At 42.4% G+C, this 21,533-nt stretch overlaps 1 protein-coding gene across 10 annotated transcripts in view; it reads right to left on the bottom strand.

Moving 5' to 3' along the window:
* CELF2 (CUGBP Elav-like family member 2) overlaps window positions 1–21,533 on the bottom strand; it is a 777,520-nt gene that overhangs the window by 660,226 nt on the left and 95,761 nt on the right. For 4 of the 10 annotated variants that reach the window (XM_065551657.1, XM_065551194.1, XM_065551355.1 and 1 more), the window contains exon 2: window positions 7,159–7,223. The gene's annotated coding sequence lies outside the window, so the exon portion shown is untranslated. Of the gene's footprint in view, window positions 1–7,158; window positions 7,482–21,533 lie in introns of those variants that run through there. The other 6 variants (XM_065550757.1, XM_065550585.1, XM_065551245.1 and 3 more) reach the window with 5 other exon arrangements.

Raw genomic sequence — 21,533 nt, 5'->3', positions numbered from 1 at the left:
GCACATAAGTGCCTGTCAGAAAAATTGTGGCCAGCTGGAGGAGTGTGAAGTGGAACTTGGCCACCTCTATTGTGGCTCTCCTCAAAAATTCATGGAAAGGCCATTTCACAGGTCCTCTATTGTAGGAGCTGCAGAAGGGCACTCTGGAACTGGACGTGGGGCTTGGGGGCAGAATAGGCTGTCTATTTATGAACTACATTCCCTGATCCAGCTATAGGCCTAATGCACAGGTCTAATGCAGCTCATACACACTCCTGGCAGGAATAAACCTCACGATGTGCAGCACATTCAGCTGCTGTTGGCCAGAATAGGAATTAGTGCTGCTGTTGCAGAGTTTGAGCATATCATCTTTGGAGGCAGTTCTAGGATTTGGCCTCATGCCTGGACATCATTACTATCATGCACCGACTCTGAACACAATCACATTGACCAAAGTCTGCACTGAAAAGATTACACACTCGCAAAAACCAGTATTTTCAATTTGGCCCTCAGACTTCTGACAGCATGAAACTTGGGGAAACACCAGGTGCAGTGTGATGGAAACAGAAAAATCTCCAGATCATCACAAGGGTCAGTTTCAAGAAAGCAGGATAGTTCAGAAGATACAGCACAGCCCCAATTCAGCAAGGCATGTAAGCACATGCTTAACTTTTGGAAAATGTTCTAACTAAGGATGCACCGGGTGTTTTGCTGACTGGGGATGCAATTACGTACTTTTGATTACAAACGGAAATATTTTCCTATTTGCTTGGGATCATTATATCGATTTTTGTTTTTAAATCACACTCCAACCAGAAGTGGGACTGATCAGAGAAGTGCCGCACCAGATCCTACCTTCCCCAGAATTTATGGGGGTGATGGAATCCTTGGATGTTTTTGGCCCCAGTCTAGCAAAGTCCATACTTAATTTTACATATGTGAGTAATTCCCCTGATGTGAAAGTTTGAAGCATGGAGATGAGTGTTTTGCTGAAATTGGGGCTTACAGAATTATAAGCCAGCCACAAAATCTGGACATAGGTCCAAACTTCACCAAAATGTATGGCTGCTCAGGGCTTATGTTTGAGCCATCTCTGAATTCCACCACTTATTTTGCTTAACAGAGGATATGGAATGAGAAGCTATGGCCATGATCCAGAAAAACGCTTACATGCTTGTTTAAGTTTAAGCATGTGTGTACTCCCATTCTTGCCAATGGGACTATTCACGTGCTATAATGTTAAGCATGTGACTATCCTGCCATCTAGTTCTGCTTTGCTGGATCACAGCCTGTGCAATTATTGCTGCTTTTTACTAGAATGACACCACAGCCCATTGAAATAACTCCTATTGATCTGGATCAAGCCCTAAGTCAGGACTTAAATCAGAGGGAGGAAAAGTTACTTCGTCACTGTGTCTAAGCTTTGGTAGCTTGATTAGGTTCCTAAACTTTGGATAGTTGGCCCAATCCTCATACCACTGAAGCCAATAGAGTTTTGTCAATGACTTCAACGGAAGCAGCACCCAGCAGAATCCAGTACAATTTGTGGCATAAAAATACAACCATCGAATAGAACATTTATTGCATGACTACACACCTATAGAATAGCCCACATCTGATAGTTGTGTGTTGCATGCAGCATGCGGAATAATACATGTATTTCTTTAGAATGCCATGCACGATTATTTTTTTAAATCTGCAGACTAGCAAATATCCCTAAATGATTCACGTTTGTCTCACCTGCAGTTACAATAAGGCTATTCACAATAGCGTTAACATCTGGCATCTGATCTGGAATGGCCATTCTTCTGGGGTGAGAAGAGGCAGAATATTTTCATTGTTCATTCATTCGTGAGCACTAGTTAAGTAAGGCTGTCAGCTGTGTCCAATTATGGGTAAGAATTTTATAGAGCACTCTTCCCTCTAAAGCTAAGCCGATACAGCCAAACCCCATTTTGCAGGCATTCTTAAATTCTTCTTAGCCGTATGTAAAATCCCTGAGCTAAGAGATGGCAGGTGCAATGTATTTTCACAGCAACATTAACAAATACAATTTTGTGGCAACTTGAATCTGCCAGAGAAGCAGAGCTTTTTTGTAATCTCTATGGTTAAACAATGTCATGCAGGACTTTGCTGTGAATGTGTGATGCCAATTAGTACAGTAGTGTGATGGAAGAGAGAAAATTAAAATAGGCCTATTGGAAAAGTCAGCAGATTTTAAAGTCTGGGATGTTTTTCTCTGCATGCACAATACAGTGGAGGGTGCTGAAGAAAAACTTTGAGATGGAAATAAACACTTGCTTGTTTCACACAAGCAATGATCCTTCTGAAGTGACTGCAAAGAATTTAGGCGAGAATCAGTAGTTTGGTTTACGCAAAAACATCATCATTGGACTTACCCTGCCACCTATTTCTGGTGTAAGAAATGTAAGGGTAAAGTCCTTAGGGAAACTTTTGTTTCTGCACATGTTTTTTTTCAATCACAGTTTACAGTTCCCACTCACCCGCTGCACATGGAGGGGGTCTCAGTGTATGAACTCTTCCTTTATGTATGCAAAACACCTGGTTTACACTTCAAGGTTATACTGCTATAGCTACGTTGGGTAGGGATGTGAATTTTTTACCGACATAGCTATGCTAGCACAAGCCCTAGTGTGGACAAGTAAATTGTACTTATACCAGTATAGTATCCCTGAACCAGCATAAGTACAGTTTTACTGATATACCTGCATCTAGACCAGGAGATTTCTGCTGATTTAGAGACACCACTATGCCTATACTGGGTTAATTCTGCTAATATGAACGAGGCCTGATGCTGGCCCCCTAAGTGAATTGTCAGCGGCAGGAATTGAATGTGGGACATCTGCATGAGCTTCTATTGCCTGAGCTAAAAGACCTAGCTCCTTTAGCCAAGACTGTAGCAGGCTCATCAACCTCTCTATATGGCTCAGCCACTGCTAGAGAGGCACTGAGAGCCAAGCGGATGTAGGTTACCCATCGAGCTCTGTGGTGCTGCCCCCTACCAGAGAATGCTCCACAGTCCATGGTCTGCATAGGTGCAGAGATTGTGACTTGGAAGGTCATGGGGAAGAAAGGGTGGGCAGGACACACCGTGTTCCCCACCTTCTAGCTCGGTGGAGAACTAGGATCTTCCTTAGAGGCCACTCTTAAGTTTTTGGGGGCCACTACCACTAGGGACAGGGGAAGAGAAGGCATGGCAAAATGGAACTAGAGGCAATATAGAGGCCCTGAACTCCCATAAATCCATAGGCATCCAGCAGGTTGAGGGCAGGTCCTCAATACTTCCAAGCCCAAGCATACAAGATTATGAGCCAGGTCCCCCAAAAGTCATCAGAATGGGAAAAAAATCTCACTGCTACCAGCAGGCCAGCAATGTTAGAGATACTGGCATGGTTCCAAACCAGCAAAGCACTTACGCCCATACACAGTCCCATTGATTTTAATGGGACTACACTCAGGCTTAAGTACTTTGTCAGATCAGGGCCTAAGTGAAGTCATGGGCATACTTATGGAGAGCTGCAAAACTGGACAGACAGAATCCCACATCAGTTTAGTTCATGGTGAGTTTAGGATTTGGCTACAGTAGACCTGATTCTAAATTTCTTGAGCATCTCTAACTTCCACTGATTTCGCTGGGAGCTGGAGGTGTGGGAAGAATGCAGGATTAAGCTTGTTTTTTCCTGCAAGATAATTGATAATTAGCCTGTTTGATAACATAACTGTGAGCTGTCCTTTATATTTTATTAATGAGGGGAAAGTATAATACTTTCTGGCATCTAAATGAGTAGGATTATGGACTGATTACCAGTATGGATGACCGGACTCTACAGTGAAAGCTATAATTTTACAATTTTAAAATTTTTATTAAAGCTGTAGTGATGATAACAGTTCTTCACATATAACAGCACTCTTTCTCTTCTAGAATCTTAACAATTGCAGCCTCACAGATTGCTTTTTCATAGCCTGGTGTTCGATGTTATTAATAGGAAGGACTATGGCTTATGTTAGGCAAGAGGTCAAAGGCCCTTTAACACCTAGGAATCTGTTAAAAAATGTTTTTATAGAGATCAGTTTTAATTCAACTAGATATTTCCTAAAGCTGTATGGGTTTGTATAGGGAAGCATTAAAATAATTTGCAGCATTATACAATTTGTTCTATTTAGATGACTGTATTTAAAGAGGAAGTTCATGTTTTCATCAAGAACTTTTTTTTTTTAAAGGTACAGTGATCTGGATCACTTTTAGAGATTATGGCCCAAACTCTGCCGTGCTCTGTTCCTGTGTTGGAACGTGCTGGGGAATAATGGTTAAAAGCCACCTTTACCGTTTACTAATCCTGGTGCAATTTACAAACCCACGCTGCAATTTACGGTGGCCCTATAGGCTGTTACATTGGCCCCTCCATGACACACCAACCACTTGAAGGACAAGGAAGGAGATAGTGTAGATCCTTGATGGTTCTATGCCACCTGGAGAATCCATCTATAATAGGGGTATGTTATAGGGATCGTTTAATCCCCTTTACACCACTGGAACAGACAGAATCCGGGCCTATAACTATAGTGTAATATCAGCAGACTACAACTTACTCATATTATATTAGATATGCTTCTAATTGGAAGCTTATATTCGGTGAACACAAATTTATTTCCATAGCAAGAATATTGAATTCAATACTTTTCTCCTCTAATGGATGGGGAATTTAGGATTACAGGGGATAACGTGAGACTTTTGGGGGCCTTGTGGACTTTAGCACTTTGGGGGACAGGGCTATTGGATGCAGAAATAAGACACAGGAGCAACAGCGACCTAACTTCATACAAAATACCACAATTCTCCGCACGAGCGGTGTAAATTTTCTACGGCGAAATAGTCTAAAGGAAGAAAGTTTTAAAGTGTGATTGAAATACGCACAGTAACGAAGTGTCTGTCTTAGAGTTGCTAACACCAACCAATGCACCTTAACCCTATCACCTGCACAAGTAAAATTCCTTAGAACACAAAGTAATGTAAATTAGCATATGGCACAGCCACCATCACCTCCTTCTCCTCCTCTATCCCGGTTTGCTAAAGAAACTTTGTGCTTAACTTCTCTGATCACTGCTTAGCCTCACATGGTCTCCAGACCCTTTGGTTATAATGCAGACTTGGCAAAGTACCTTAAAAACTGGGGAGCTCTGATGTATCACTATGGAGCTGATTAATTTGAAAGCAAATAATGGATGGCTCCAATACTTTATTGATTAAGGCTGTAGTTTTCAAAGGAGCCCAACAGAGTAAGGGGCTTAAATCTCATTGAAGTTCAATGGGATTTGGGAGCCTAACTCCCTTTTACTCCTTTGAAATTCTCAGCCTATGTAAACATAAGAAAGCATTCTTCCAGGTGGCCAAGCTCAATTCTGTAAATATTTAGTCACGTGAGTAATTCTGACTCATGCAGTTAGCCCCATTGACTTCAGTGGAGTTACTCAATTGAATAAGAAGAACAGGAGGACTTGTGGCACCTTAGAGACTAACAAATTTATTAGAGCATAAGCTTTCGTGGACTACAGCCCACTTCTTCGGATGCATCCGAAGAAGTGGGCTGTAGTCCACGAAAGCTTATGCTCTAATAAATTTGTTAGTCTCTAAGGTGCCACAAGTCCTCCTGTTCTTCTTTTTGCGGATACAGACTAACACGGCTGCTACTCTGAAACCTTCAATTGAATAAGAGTTGGCAGGATCCAGCCTTAAGGGCATAAACAGCTAATATATAACATCATTATTAATAATATTAATTTGAAAATGAAAGAACCACTGGATCAAGTTTAGGCGGGTGTGGTGAGCACCAGGGCCACTTTGGGGAGAGGGGCAGTTTGCCTGTGGTCCCCTGTTTGAGACCGTACCGAAACCGAGTGGCGTTGCAACCGGGGAGCACTGGTTTGTGGCGCCACTCAGGTTTGTCCCGCCTGCCCCTCAGTCATGACAAAATGTGAGTGAGTGGCATTGCGACCATAAACCTGAGTGTTGCCGTGACCCCATGCACCTGGTCACAATGTGTGGAGCGGGAAACTGGGCCCAGGCCCAGCCTGAGGGAACACGAGCTGTCCCTGTGGGGCAAGTGCTGTGCGGGCTCATTCTCCAATCCCACCCTGGGCCTCCCCTCATGGGAGTTTTTTTGGAAGGGGGTCTCAGTTTCAGATTTAGTCCTGCCCCCAAAACCTCTGTGAGGCTGCGTTAAGCAGCCTTCTGTAAGATAGTCCACAACCTCAGCTTCCTTACTGACTTTAGTAGGGGTTGCAGGTACTCAGAACTTGGCAGGATCAGGCTCTGAAAGTCATACAAAAATCTTATATGACAAGCAATTGATCTGCCTTTTTTTTTAAATGCTTCTTATGTGCACTGATTGATAAGGTCAGAAAGCAGGAGTATCTGAAAGTGCACAATACAAATCTAATAATTGTCCTTGACACATTCTGCAACTCTCCACAGAATCAAACTCATTCTTTAACAAAGGCAACATAGCTATTCTGTGCAAAAGTTTTTAGCTTCACTGATACCAACTACAGCTAAGAAATGACAGCTGAACTTTTCCCCTCCCCTCAAGGAACAGATGACCAACCTAATGCCTGGAAAGAACTTTCCCCAGCACTTAACAGCCTACCCCATATATTCTGCCCCAGTAAGACCAAGCTGAAGAATATATATATATATTTGTAGAAAGTTTCACTGTTGCACTTCCTGTCTGCCTAGTAAACAGCTGAACAGCCAGACTGATACCTAAGACTTATAAGCCCCCCCCCCCCTTAATATCAATGCTTCAGGCAATTAAAAAACCCCAAACAACTCAAGTATTCTTGCCGACAGGAGTGTGGAATGGTAACCAAAAAACAATCTAGTCCCCATTGTCATAGTGCGACAGTCACAGCATTGCTTCTGTGAATTGACTATTTGCCCAGCAGAGAGAAAGCTTCATGAGGACAGGCACGAATACGGTTATTACCCATTTTAAGTAATATGATAAGGTCAGATATCAAGCAATTACACCTTTTCATTACATTCTAACCCCCCACAGCAGGGGAACCTCACTTATGACTGCATTAGATATACAAAAGCTTTCAGCTCCGGAAAAGGAAAAGAAAAGACAGGGAAAGGGAAAAAAATTAAATTTGTCTCACCAGCACGTTGCAGCACCAACTCGCTTGAAGGAATGTTGCCTTTACAGGTTTCTCTTTTAATTATCCTGGAAGCAGACGGGAGGAAAAAAATAGAAGAAGAAGCAGGGTGGTTAAATTAACGTGTGCTAGAATCTTTTCAGTTTGTCGCAGAGTAGAAATAATAATAATAATAAAAAAAAACAAAGGAGGAAAAATAAAGCAGGCTCAGTAATTTAAATTTGCTGTCAGTTCAGGCTGCATCGCTCTGTCCCGCCCCTCTTCCCACTGGGTTCTACTACCTGCAGGGCTGCAACTGACAGCTAATGTGCAAACAAAAAAAAGGCAAAAAGCATGCTGGGACCATGCTGTCTGCTGTCTGAGTCTCTCTCCACTCCTGAGGACTAAAAATCAGGAGTTGAAAAGGTTGTTTGTTGTTGTTTTTTGCCGGTGGAGGGAGGGTTGAATATGGTTCTTTGCATGACATTTATTTTCATTTTAACGGATACAACATAGCACACGACAGAAACTGTTGTTCAGTCAGTTGATTTTTCCCCATCAATTTAAAAATATATCTGGCCTGATTGATTTTAATAGCATATTCTGTGAAAAAACACATATGCATACACGTAGTATAAGTGTGTGGGTGTGTATACTCACACACACAAATAAATAGTATAAGAGTATATGTATACACAAACACACGTGTGTGTATGTATTTTCTATCTTTCACAGAAAGTCTTTTGGATGCAAAGTAGACAAGAATAATTAATGTATATAAAACTTTCAACATAACAGTGAGAACTCTTCTTTGGCACAAAGGAATGTTCTCTATTTTGTTTGTTGTCTGTTTTCTAAACATTTTAAATGTTTTTAAAATCCTCATGTGACAATGAAAAATAACAGAAATTGGAGGTATAACAAGAAAATGGCACAATGCATATGTACAGTGGACAAATGTAACAATGTATGTGGATAAAAAGCTAATATTTATTTAACTGACTATAAAATCCACTTATCAAGGTCTCTATGTTAGTAAGTGTTAGAAAACATGCATAAAATTGATATGAAGATAAAAAATGCAAATGCTATACTTTATATATTGTCAGTTTTGCAGAGCTAAAATCATACTTCCAGTGCCCCCCCTTGCACAAAGTACAACTATATATATATATATCATTGAAATCTAATTCCTACCTAATTATAAAGTAAAATTAAAAGAGTGAAATGATGCTTTTCCTTAATATTTTAATACTAATTGCTTGGATCATGCTACAGTAAATATGTCAAATTTGTATTCAGTGATTACCCTACTTATGTGTGTAACCATATAATAAAAAGCTAAAATGTAACTTAATTAAAGTAATCTCCACTTACATTCCAAGTTTGCTATTTAGACAAGAAGGGACACAGACATACTGAATGGAACATAAGCAATTGGGTTCTAAATAGATTTTCAGAAGCACTGCAGTAACACTATGGATTATATCATTTCTTTGTAACGTATGTGGACCCAATGCTGCAGCCCTTACGCATCTGAGTAGTTCAATTGGTTTCAATGGGACTACTCACATGAGTAAAGGTTGCAGGGTTGAGTCCAATATTTTGTGTGCATCATTGACTTTTTGCATTTGAATAGGCTGTAGATTTACATTTGCTTTGCTTTGTAGGATACTAAAATATGCAGTATACATTGTTCTCTAACTTTACATCACCTGACTCCCAAGCCTCTCTCTTACCCACAAGACCTTCCTTCCTCACTGCTCATCCTTTAGGTGAGGTGTGTTAAATGTTAAAAACTGTTATTCTTGATGACTTGACAGCATATGATACATGTTTGCTTGGCACCTGTAGTACACACACACACACACACACACACACACACACACACACAGATGAAATATACATATTTCAAGGATCATATAGTGAAATAATTCATAGAATTTAAAGGGATTTTAAAAGTATGTATATATATATACATATATATATAAATATATAAATGTATATATATATATAAATATATAAATCATATTTCTCTATGTGATCCTTGAAAACATTTAAAATGTTAAGTTTATTAAAAACAGGTCATCCTTGACAAGGCACTCAGACTTTCTAAAGAGAAATAATTGAATGATGTCCTCTCTAAAAATAAAAACATAGTACACTAAATAGCAAACACTTAAAAAAACCTGACTTAGCAAGCAGATATAGTCAAGAAGACCTATTAGATCCACAAGTATTTGACTAAAATGGACAAGCCCTAGGAAAATCAAACACCAGAGGAAACATTTTACTCATGGTATTCAATACAGATAAAGTCCTAAATGTAAATACAAAAAGGCTACTAATGTTCTAGTGTTAGGAGAGGATCAGGGGCGGCTCCAGGCACCAGCGCAGCAAGCATGTGCCTGGGGCGGCAAGCCGCGGGGGTAACCTGCCGGTCGCTGCGAGGGCGGCAGTCAGTCTGCCTTTGGCGGCATGCCTGCGGGAGGTCCGCCGGTCCCGCGGCTTCGGCGGTAATTCGGTGGCGGGGATGCAGAAGGCAGAAACGCCGCCGAAAGCCACCTGACTGCCATGCTTGGGGCAGCAAAAAACATAGAGCCACCCCTGGAGAGGATATATCAATTATTTCTCTACATTATCCAATTCTGTAAAATATCAGAATGTGAGGTCAAATGCTGTTCTTATATTGATGCACATCATTATTAGTATCTCAGAGCCTCTGTGGTATCTAAGCTTGATTAAGGGTCATAGAATTTGGCCTATAGGTATTAGTTAAGTCAGGTACTAAAGAAAAGGCATTACCTTTTTTGTAATTATACAATCAGCTTTAATGAAACAGTGATAAATTATGGTGGCATTAATTCATGGAGGTTGCTCCATCATAAAAATACAAGAGAAAGTGTCTCAGAAAAAGATGCACGCAGGTTAATTAATGATCCTTGGTGGAAGCTAGCATGTGCTGACCCCATTGAAGTCAATGGGAGTTTTACTATGAGGAAAAAGCATCTTCTACCATCCAGCCCTGATTGGAAGGAAAGAGGATTTCACTTTATCTGTTTTCGGCTGATACACATACCCCACTCCTAACATGTACATGCTACTGGGAGAAGAAGTCAAGGCATTTCTGAAACAGCTAAAAGGCATGTCAAAATCTATTTCTGTGCCACATCTAATGCAGCTCTTGTATTGTTTGGGGGTGAGGGGAAGAATGGGGTCCCTTTTAATATTAACTCAGACCCAGTTAATCAAAACCAATGTTTGTAAACTTAGCATATGCGGCAACACCACCAAAAATCTGTGCCCGATTTTTATTTCCACAAAGACCACTTTATACCACTCTGGCATGTAATTTAAACCTACTCTAATGTCACAGCACGGCCAAAGAAGGGTAAGGGGCCTTAGTAGAAATTACAATCAGCCTCTTTGCTGTTAAGGCACTCAGGAATAAACATATGTTATACAACTTGTTATGACTTTCAACTTTCAGCAGCCACATATTTTGAGATTTACTATCTACTTTAACTAGGTCTGAGCAGTACACTGTCTCCAGAAACTTCATATACCGTATATCTTTGTTTAGAAGCCACAGATTCTATTACTCTTAATTGCTTCCTCCTGCAGCTTTAAATTGAGGGTGGCTTTCTCATACATTTAATTGCTTCCCTCTGGAGCTCACATGGTAAAGGTAATTGAGGGTGGCTTCTAAACAATGATATACAGTAATTAAAAGATCTTTTAAAGGGAGCTTTTTGTGTGGCACCTGCAGTAAACTGAATACTTTTTATGCAGCTCTGCAGAGCTGCTAAAAACAGTGCATTATTTCACAAGTGTTACATTGTCACAGAAATTCTGCATCTGAAGAGCTGACCTATATATCTCTAGCCACGGGGGGGGGGGGGGGGGGGGGGCACAGATCTTATGGTTTGATGGTGTGAAAGGTAAGCTGGTAAATTTCTAATGGTAGCTCTATTTTTAATGACCGTCTGCATTTATTTCTAAGTAGAAAAAGCAGCTAATTACAATTGCTTTTAAAGGCCTATGCTTTTCTAATGTATAGCTTTACTTAGCTACCTCTCTTATTGCGGAAGAAAATATCCCTGTAGATTGAACGGTTTAATAACTGACAGTTACACATCTTCGTCTTTCTCCATGGCCTGGCCTGTGGTTGAATTCATTTTTCATACATATGTAACTGTCCGCTAGATACATCTTGCTCTTTTTACAGTCAAAATGATCTGGCACAAAAGATCTCTAAAGGATTTGGTGCTTTGATAAATTAATCCAGTTTTGCATATTAGCCTTTCAAATACTCCCATCTTAAGGTTTACTTGAACTCCACAAACTACTCATAAAAGAGAGGAAAGGCACATGATGCTGGCAAGCTCCCTGTCTACGCAGTTGGAAAACAAAGTAAAAGTAAAAGGAGGCAACTTCAGTTTACCACACAATATTTTTCAAGGTCTGGGCTAGTGCAGCTAATGTTCAATGAAATACTTGCTGGTGGTCTGCAGAGAACTGGCTGATCACATGGTAATGGCTCTTCTCTTTATTTCCAGTTGCTAAATCACATCCAAAAATGCACTCAGCAATTCCCTAATGTGGCAGCAATAGTGTGTGCTCACAAATGAAAGGGTAGGTTGTCCATCCCATCACAAATGGGACAGGGACTTGGTGCGACAGGAATCTCTCTATTAAGGTGTGGTCCACTCTATGACACAAGTGAGAACCTCTCACCTAGTGGTTAGAGCACAGGACTAGCACTCAAGAGCCTAGGGTGACACCAGATGTCCTGATTTTATAGGGACAGGCCCAATTTTGGGGGGCTTTTTCGGATATAGGCACCTATTACCCCCCACCCCATCCCGATTTTTTACACTAGCTATCTGGTCACCCTACAAGAGCCTGATGTGCTATTGCTATCTCTGCTGTGGTCTCACTGCATTATCTTGAGCCTCAGTTTCCCCATGTGTTACAGGGAGACATTATTTCTCTAACTCACATGGATGTTTTGAGGCTTAATTTTTTTTTAATACTTATAAAGTGCTTGGATGAAGTGATGGACAGAGTACAGAGGTGCTATTTATTGTCTTAAATTGAAAGAAAATAAATACAACTTCTAATATGATCATCACAAGATAACTATTACCACAGTAATAAGAAACAGCAATAGTGGTCCCCACTTACAAGTCCATATTTACTGTGTTTTCCTATTTTAATTATAGGAAATATCATGGTAAATTGAGCACCTGTTGACTATATATTTCCATGGTAACCAATGTGTATGTGGTGTATGTATCAGAGGGGTAGCCGTGTTAGTCTGAATCTGTAAAAAGCAACAGAGGGTCCTGTGGCACCTTTGAGACTAACAGAAGTACTGGGAGCATAAGCTTTCGTGGGTAAGAACCTCACTTCTTCAGATGCAATGTGTATGTGCTCCATTTTCTTTGATATATCTCCTCCCCAGTACATCCAGCCAACCATCAGTTCACTGCATACCTTGCAAATATGTTCAAATATATGTTCACACTATACCTTCATAAATAATTCTTCCTTGCATTAGTACTGACTTCATCTGCTATCTAACTGATGGACCGAGAATCCCTAAAATGGTACCCAGTGGCAAAAGTTAAGTGGCTAATTACCTTGTGTTACAATAATGATACCTCTGTAACTTCTGACAGGCAGAAAGCCAGTCAGTTTGCCAAAGCACACCTTGCCTAAATGACTTGACTGTACTCATGAAGTTCAAGTGCCTAGTTAGTGAAGCAACTGCTTTAACAAACCTTCCTAGCCAGCGATATCTGAGCAACGAACCCTTTAGGATTATGAAGCTTATCCCCAGGCAAGCATCACTTCATTCTCTCAATCTAATTTAATGCCCAGGAATGTGATCACTTTGATGGGACCAGCTGTTTCTTCTTCTGCCAACTGCACTCCAAACTCTTTGGCAGCCTCCCTGAATGTGCCCAATACATCCCGACACACATGACACCACAGACAAAATGGCATCCTTGCAATGCAGCACTGATCCTGAAACTTGATTTTCGCAATAGCTCCTTATCATGACAATACACTACACATTCTGGAGGGAACAAACAGGAATCCAAAAGGCACAGATAGGAGACAGGACCTGAACAAAAATAAATGTTGCCCTCAAACATAGCAGAGAGGGAATACTTTGATATAGAGACAAGTTGATGATTCGGTATTTAATGAGCCCTCCTATTCACCTGCATTTTCTTTTGGAATCTTTATCGGAGGATCAAAGAATAATATCAAACCAATAGAAATGCTTATATAAAAATAGAAAGCATTGTAAGCTCTCCAGAGTGGGGATTGTCTTTTTATTATGTCATTGTCCAGCACCTAGCACTATGGGGGTCCCAGTCTATGAATGGGGCTCCTGGGCGCTATTGTAATACAAATCCATAAATAATAATAATGAAAGGAATCAAAGTAACTGGGTGAGTCCAATTCAGCTGTACAGTTAGTCACTGTGCCCATCAATAACTCGTATATAATATGGTCGCTGTGTGTGTCCCCCTTCCCAGAGTGTGGAATACCCTCAAATGGTTAGAACATCCAATCTGCTGAACTGTGTATGATCATGCCATTTTTCACACAAGCTCCAGTACTGACTGAAGCATGTGCTGTCATGTTGCTCTAGCCTACAGAGGCCATCAACTCCAGTACTACTGAACTGGGGTTATTTAGTTTGCAGAAGAGAAGAGTGAGGGAAGACTTGATAGCAGCCTTCAATTACCTGAAGCGGGGTTCCAAAGCAGGGCCGGCTCTAGGATTTTTGCCGCCCCCAAGCAAAAAAAATTTTGGCTGCCCCCCCTTTTTTTATGTGTCCTCCTGCCCCCAGCCCTGCCCCAACTCCACCCCTTCTGAATCCCTTCCCCAAATCCCCAGCCCTGCCTCCTCCCCCGGTGTGCCGTATTTCCCGCCCCCATTGCTTCCTGCGGGCCTCCCGCGACCTCCCGCCCTAGCTCACCTCCACTCCTCCTGCTCCCCCGGGTGTGCCGCCGCTCCGCTTCGCCCACTTCCCTCTCAGGCGAGAGAGGGCGGAGAAGCGGAGCAGCGGCGCGTTCAGGGGAGCAGGCGGAGTGGAGGTGAGCTAGGGTTGGGGGGGCGCAGGAAGTAACTGGGGGGTAGAGGAACCGCTCCTCGCTCCAGCTCACCTCAGCTCCACCACCGCTGCCTCCCCCAAGCGCCCGCCACTCGGCTTCTCCTCCCTCCCAGCCTTGCTGGGCGAAATAGCGGTTTCGTGCGCAGCAACCCTGGGAGGGAGGGGGAGGAAGCGGAGCGGCGGCGGCATGCTCAGGGGAGCAGGCGGAGGCGGAGCGGAGGCGAGTTGGAGTGGCAAGCTGGGGCAGCGGGGGCACTTTTTCCCCATGCCCCGGAGTCAGCGCCTATGATGGCCGGCACCAGAATGTCGCCCCTAGAAATGTGCCGCCCCAAGCACCTGCTTGTTTTGCTCGTGCCTGGAGCCGGCCCTGTTCCAAAGAGAATGGAGCTAGGCTGTTCTCAGTGGTGGCAGATGACAGAACAAGGAGCAATGGTCTCAAGTTGCAGTGGGAGAGGGCTAGGTTGGATATTAGGAAACACTATTTCACTAGGAGGGTGGTGAAGCACTGGAATGGGTTACCTAGGGAAATGGTGGAATCTCCATCCTTGGAGGTTTTTAACGCCCGGCTTGACAAGGCCTTGGCTGGGATGATTTAGTTGGTGTTGGTCCTGCTCTGAGCAAGGGATTGAACTAGATGACCTCCTGAGGTCTCTTCCAACCCTAATATTCTATGATTCTATGAATGAACATTAGGGGCTTGTGGGTTATTCCAGATTCTGGGGCCTGCTTTACACCTAAACCTTAGGTCAACCTTGCTATATAGCTCAAGGATTTGAAAAGTTGCATGCCCTGTGCAACAGAGTTAAGCTGACCTAAGCCCCACGGTAGACACAGCTAGGCTGATTTGGGGGGCGGGGCGGGGAATCTTCTGTCGACTTTGCTACTGCCTCTCAGAGAAGTGGATTACCTACGTCGATTGGAAAAAATCCTTTCTATCACTGTAGCTGATATAGTGTAGACATACACCAGGATTCACTAGGGACCAAAGCAGTCCCTGGTATAAATTAGAGCAGCTCCCAGTTGCTTTAAATTATGGCAGTGCTTCCTGGTCTATCTATGGGCTGCAGTGCATCCCAGAATCCCCGCATTAATATGCACTACAAGCACACATACCCTATGCCAGGGCTTGCAAGGGGGTTAGTGTATGGCTGCTTATGGAGTTGCTATGCTCTGCATGCACTGGGTGAATTCTCCGGTAGCCTTTTACTGTGCCTTTACAGCCCCAGTATGCTGCCAGAGTGACATACTGGGGCCAGAACATGGGACAGAGTCTGTCTTCTGTATCTAGCTTCCTGTGCCTTTCTTGATCCTTCTGAAATTTCAGCTGAACTCCCACACAAATTGTATTCCCACTTTATTAGACAGCAAGACATCCTGAAGAAAGGTATGTCAAACCACATGCTGTCAACACATATTTACTGTTGCAACTTTCAAATCACCCATAGTGACCCTTTCCTATGTTATTAGAAAAAGACTTCTGGATTTGATTTAAGGTTAGAAAACCACTTGCCATGAGGTAAAAAAAGCAACAGTTTTAAGTGTGTGCATCCTAAGCTATAGAGGAACTGTAGATCTACAGTAATTCATTTGAGTTTTGGTATAAACTAATTACATATTGTATATTGCTCATATCATATTTAATGAACTAGGAAGTGATTTTCTTCACTATATTCCTTCAATTCAATTGATTTTAGATAATTCACTTTAGACAATTATTGGTTATTACAGCACGGAGGGTAGATTTAATTAAAGTTTTGGTCCTAACAATGAAAGTCATTAATCATTGTTAAGTACTGTACATAAAAAAGAAAACCACTCTCCATGAAATGATAGGTGCTAAATATGCCAGCTGTAAAAAGACACGTAATTTAGGCCTACACTTTGATCCATCTACTGAATATCTTCTGGATTATAAAATATTTAATTAAAGATAAAATCTATCAGTCCATGAATAAGAGCTTTTGGAAACAAATGAATCAATAATTTAGTGGGACTGGCAACGGTTGGGACTGCTTTGCTGCAATGAAAAATGCGTCGGGAGGTGGAGGCTGCCTAGCATGCCTGCAGACCAGTTCACGGAGCCAGATGGAAAGTTTGAGCCAAGAAATACACCACACTTTCTTCTGCTGTTCCAACTTGTGTATCGTCAAGAACATATTGATCCAAGAAGCTGAGATACTATATGGCTGCACTAAGCTGGGTAGACTACACTCTCATGAAGAATGGGAGTGGAACAAGGAGGTGCAGAAAGCAGTAAGAAATAAGAGAAAAGCCAGAAAGGGGATAGAAAATAACACTCTGGAAGAAGTGGTTGCTGCCTACCGACCCTCCAAGTCCGTGCAGCAGTCAGAAACATAAGAAACCTAAATATAGACAAGCTATATAATGAGTTGAACAATTGCTCTCAACTAGCCCAAAAGAAAATACGCAATTACATCAACAAGAGGCAAAAAGGAGGGAAGATGGAGTGAACATGACATTCATAAAGGATGCAGGGGACAGACTGCTTGTAACAGGACACTGTACATAACCGATCGTGAGAATACTATGAGGGGCTACTTAGTGAGGAGAACCCTTTGTATCCCACACTACCCTCATGTGAACTGGTAATCATGGATGTAGACGACCTGTCAGAGGCAGACATTAAGGCTGTGCAGCTGAAGATGGCCCCTGGAAAAGCAGCAGATTCAGATGAAGTCACATAGAAATGACCAAAGCCTTGAAAGAAGTTAGTGTATGCTGGCTCGGGGAAGTCCTGCACACAGTTCAAAAAGAGAAGAAAATCCCAGGAGACTGGAGAAAGGCCATACTGGTACTGATATACACGCACAAAGTGAACTTACATGACTGTTCAAAGTTCCTGAGGAACTGTCCCACTGCATAAAACTGAGAGAATCAAAGTCACGTTTGTCAAATAGTGGAGCCCATTTTAGGAAAGGAGCGGTTTGGTTTTAGAAAAGGCAGGACAGATAGCCTGTTCCTCATTAGAGTTGGTGGAAAGGAAGCTGGAGGAGAACACTGAGCATAGATGGCTTTCCTCAATGTGGAAAAGGCATTCAGCAGAGTACCTATCTGACTGCTGGTGCCTGTGTTACAATTCTACAACTCTGGGGTACCAGAGGACTTGTCCAGAGGATAGTGGGGTTTGTACGATGGTTCCATGACAAAGGCGTGGATGGTGTGACGGTTGGGCTTCACTGGAAATCAGCATTTAGTCCATTGCTATTTGTAATTGTGATGGTCTTCATCAGTAAGCAAATCCAAATCAAATGATATTGCACTAATGGCACTTGAGAAGCCTTGAAACCACTGAAATGGAAGTGTTTGAGGGAAGCGAGGGGATGACATTGCTGGACTATGTATACAATGATGCCATCAGGAGTGACACCAAGATCTGGGCTATCAGAAAGAAGCTGCAAGAGAGGAGGCTGAGGTGGTATGGGCACATATGAAGGAGATCCTGTTAGGAAGGCATCTAAAATTAGAGTTAATGGTCAGAGAACAAGAAAACAGTGGACAGATTATGTATGGGAGGATGGAGTGGATATGGTGCAAGCTTTGGACCAACAAGTCTGGAAAAGACCCCAGCTAGCTGGGAAAAGGGGAAGTAGGAGTTTAGTGGGACTGCCAGAAAATAATGTAATAAATATCCCTGATACTACAAAGCATGTAGCAATTTCCGTCTATAGATGGAGCTTTAGGAAGGAGTGCATTGTTATTTCCATTTTATTAATATGAAAGCAAATGTAATGAGGTGGTGTGGTTCCCTGCCGCTCCAGAGAGAGACGAGCCCCTCCAGACACCAGAGTGGGCGGAGCCAGGAAGCTCTGAGCCCGTCCCCCAGCGAGTCAGGCGTTGCCCCAGAAGTATAAAGGCCCGACCTCAGGGCTCACTGGGAAAGCAGCCGCCGGGGAGGCCAGACGCATCCGGTGTAGATTGCGATTGGGAAAGCCCAGCGGCCTGCGGAAAACCCGAGGACTGGCCCGACCTGCCCCATGCCAGCTACCAGAAGGAGTTGCCGAGTCTACCCCTGGCCAGCTATCCCGAGGAACCCATGGTGCTGGACCCCCCTGAGGACACCACCCTGACCCAGGTACCTCAAGAGGGGGAGTCTGGAAGTAGCCCGGGGGCAGCCAACCCTAGTCTGGCTGCAGCATTGCCAGAGCCCATGTCAGTGTGTTGCGGCCAGGATCCCCATTGACTCAGCAGTGGGTCTTCTGCTGCTGCTAGGCCCCTGGGCTGGGACGCAGTGGAGTGGGAGGGCCTGCGTCCCCCCTGCCACCCAACTCGTGGATGGCCGTCTCCCCCTCTCCCAGGCCCTTTTGAACATAGGGCCTGGGCCTATTGCTCAGCCCCTGCCTGAGGGCCTGACGCACCATTGCCCCACCCTGACCCAGGGCCTGGGCTCACTGTGTTTATTTCTACCTTCACTAAGGCCGTAGAGGAAGATCCCCATGGCCGGACTAATTCCCCGCAAGAGCTATTCCCAAAGGTAGTGAGGCAGTGTGGTTCCCTGCTGCCCCATAGAGAGACGAGCCCCAGCTAGCCTCTCTACAGCAAGCTACAGGAGATATTCAATAACTTGTCCAGGATCACACAGCAGGTCAGTAATAGAACCTAGATCACCTGATTTGAATTGGATCAAACTGGTACCAACATAATCCTATAGCTTTCAATTCAGTAGCAGTTAACTAAAAAATATCGAGCCCTGTCTCCAGCTCATACTTAGTCAATCCCCTATTTATTGGACTAGACTGATGCTAGTGGGGGTTTGACCCGAGGAAGAAATGCACAATATAAACACTCTTACCAGAGCTTTGGAATTACTTCTTTAGCAGTAGTGGTAAAAGCTAATGCTCCAGGTCAGACTAGATGATCGTAACGGTCCTTTCTGACCTTAAAAATCTATGAATCTTAATAAGACTGTTGCACAAGCAATGAAAATTCAACCTCTTCAGGTGACCGTGACCCAGTTTGAAACACTCAATCCTGCAAATATCTTACCAAACCAAAAGGATAAAGTCAGTATGGAATTGCAGAAAATACAAAGAGGAAAGACCTATTTGGTCGCCTAGTCCGTCCCTAAAGTTCATTATTGTAAACTTTCTAGAGTTTTGTCCAGTCTATTTTTAAACATCTTAAGGAATGAGGCTTCCTGCCCCCCTCTTGGATAACTATTTTATAGACTATTAGATCTTAATTTTGCTCCTTTTAATTTCACTCCATTATTTCTTGTGCCACCCCCAGACAATTCCTGTGTTGGCAGCAAATTGCAAATATGTATAGATTGATATATCCACACTCACCTCCCACCCACAGAACAAATGTAGCTTTTTAACTTTGTCCTCCTAAGTCAAACTCTCCAGTAACAATGTGTTACTCTTCTCTTCATTCCTTGCAGCTTGTCAATATCTTTCAGGTAATGAGATGTCTAGATTTAGACACAATATGCCAGGTGTGGTTGCACAGGGAGAAGTTGCTACCTCTCTTGTCCTGTGTGCTGATGCATCTGCATTTTGTAAGCATCCCCAAACTGACTTAGCCTTTTTTGCTGATACTTCAAACTGTACAATCATGTCTAATTTGCTGTTTATTTTCACCCCAGTATAACTACATTTCAAAGTTCCCCCTCCTACTGAGTACTAATTATTTTTCTCTAGCTGGATTAGCTTGTAATTTTCCAAGGTGAATATAATTGTTTTACATTCATGATCCTTTTCTGCCCAGGTCTTCTTGCATTATTTCACTGGTATTCATAACCTTTTCCAATATAGTAGCATCTGTGAATGTCATTAGTGTCCTATTTACTCCTTTCCTCTAGACCAAAATGAAGATATTAAACAAGACCTGACCTGACACATATCCCTGTGATACTTGCTAGACACGTCCCAGTAACTCTCTACTTTGATGTTTATATTACCCTTTGTTTAGGGTCCTTTAGAGAGAGTTTTCAAAGTAGGTGACAATGGAAAGATTTATTTCTAATCTCCATAGTAGGTGTTACAAACAATAGAGAGTAGAATCCCACAAGCCTATTTAAAAAAAAAAGGCAATGACCATTTTCTTAGCATGCCACATTAGCAAACCTAATGTATCAGCTCCTAAACATCCTTTTTTTCTGATTGGAAAATCAATATAACCCAACTTCTGATCAAATTCTGAAAACAGTCCCCTTTAAAGACACCATTTGGCAAAAGTGTCAAGTTCTTATTTATTGATAAATCAGTACATGTAGCTTACAGCAATCTGGTAAATTCATGCTTTCCGTATGTTTGATAGCCATCAGCTATTTACACTTTCCTGTTACAGAACTTCAGCTATGGAAGCACTTGGTATTTCTGCAACCATCAGGTAATTCATTTAGGGCTTGATCCTAGTCTCATTTGATTCAATGGAAAAAACTCACATCAACTTCAGTGGTGCAGTGTCAAGACCATCAAGCCCAATCCAAAGCTAAATGGAAGGACTTTTATTGACTTCAATGGGCTTTGGACCAGGGCTATCGAAGAGATAACATTGGCTTATGGTGAAGACATGGCACTGCAAATCAAGAGATGACATTTCTATTCCAAATCTTGATACCAATTTAAAGTGCAACCTTCAGCAAGTCACTTAACCTCTCTCTGCCTCAGTTTCCTGAACTCCAAAATGGAGATCAGGATACTTACTAATTCAGGCACATTAATTCAGATGTGTAACATGTTTTGAGATCCTTGGGTGAAAGATGCTATAAAAGCATTACTTTTTCTTTGTCCTTACTGCTATTTATTTCTTTTTAAACAACTCAGATTTCGGAGAGAGATTAGCTAGGTGAACAGGGTTTTCACTGTACTGTGTGTTAACAGCAAGTGTCTGCTTAACATATGATACAGTAAAATGAGGGCTGCACTCCAGAGGTCTCATCATCCTCCCTATTTATCATGTTTTTAAGTAAGTGAAAACACTTGCAACATTTTCCATTTTTAGATGCCTGATTTGCAAACACTGTTTTGCCCTATTTCTAGAACTGTGAATAACACTTCCTACTCAAGAGTTAAAGCATCTGAAGAGAAAACTTATCTAACATAATATAGGGCTAAATCCTAACTTCCCATCACAACTTAAAGTAGCTGGGCTTGGTGCACAGGTGTGGGGTATTGGGATGGTGAGGAAGGTAACTCTCCCTTTCCTTTCTCCCCACACTTGAGCTTCATATGGGGCAAAGGCTGATATAACTGTGTATGTCTACAGTATCTACCCATGGCCTTGCTGCTTCCTCCCTGCT

Source organism: Chrysemys picta, chromosome 1, assembly GCF_011386835.1.
Source record: "Chrysemys picta bellii isolate R12L10 chromosome 1, ASM1138683v2, whole genome shotgun sequence".
Lineage (NCBI taxonomy): Eukaryota > Metazoa > Chordata > Testudines > Emydidae > Chrysemys > Chrysemys picta.
The sequence above is the reverse complement of the archived record's forward strand: the minus strand, read 5'-3'. Positions and strand labels throughout refer to the sequence as shown.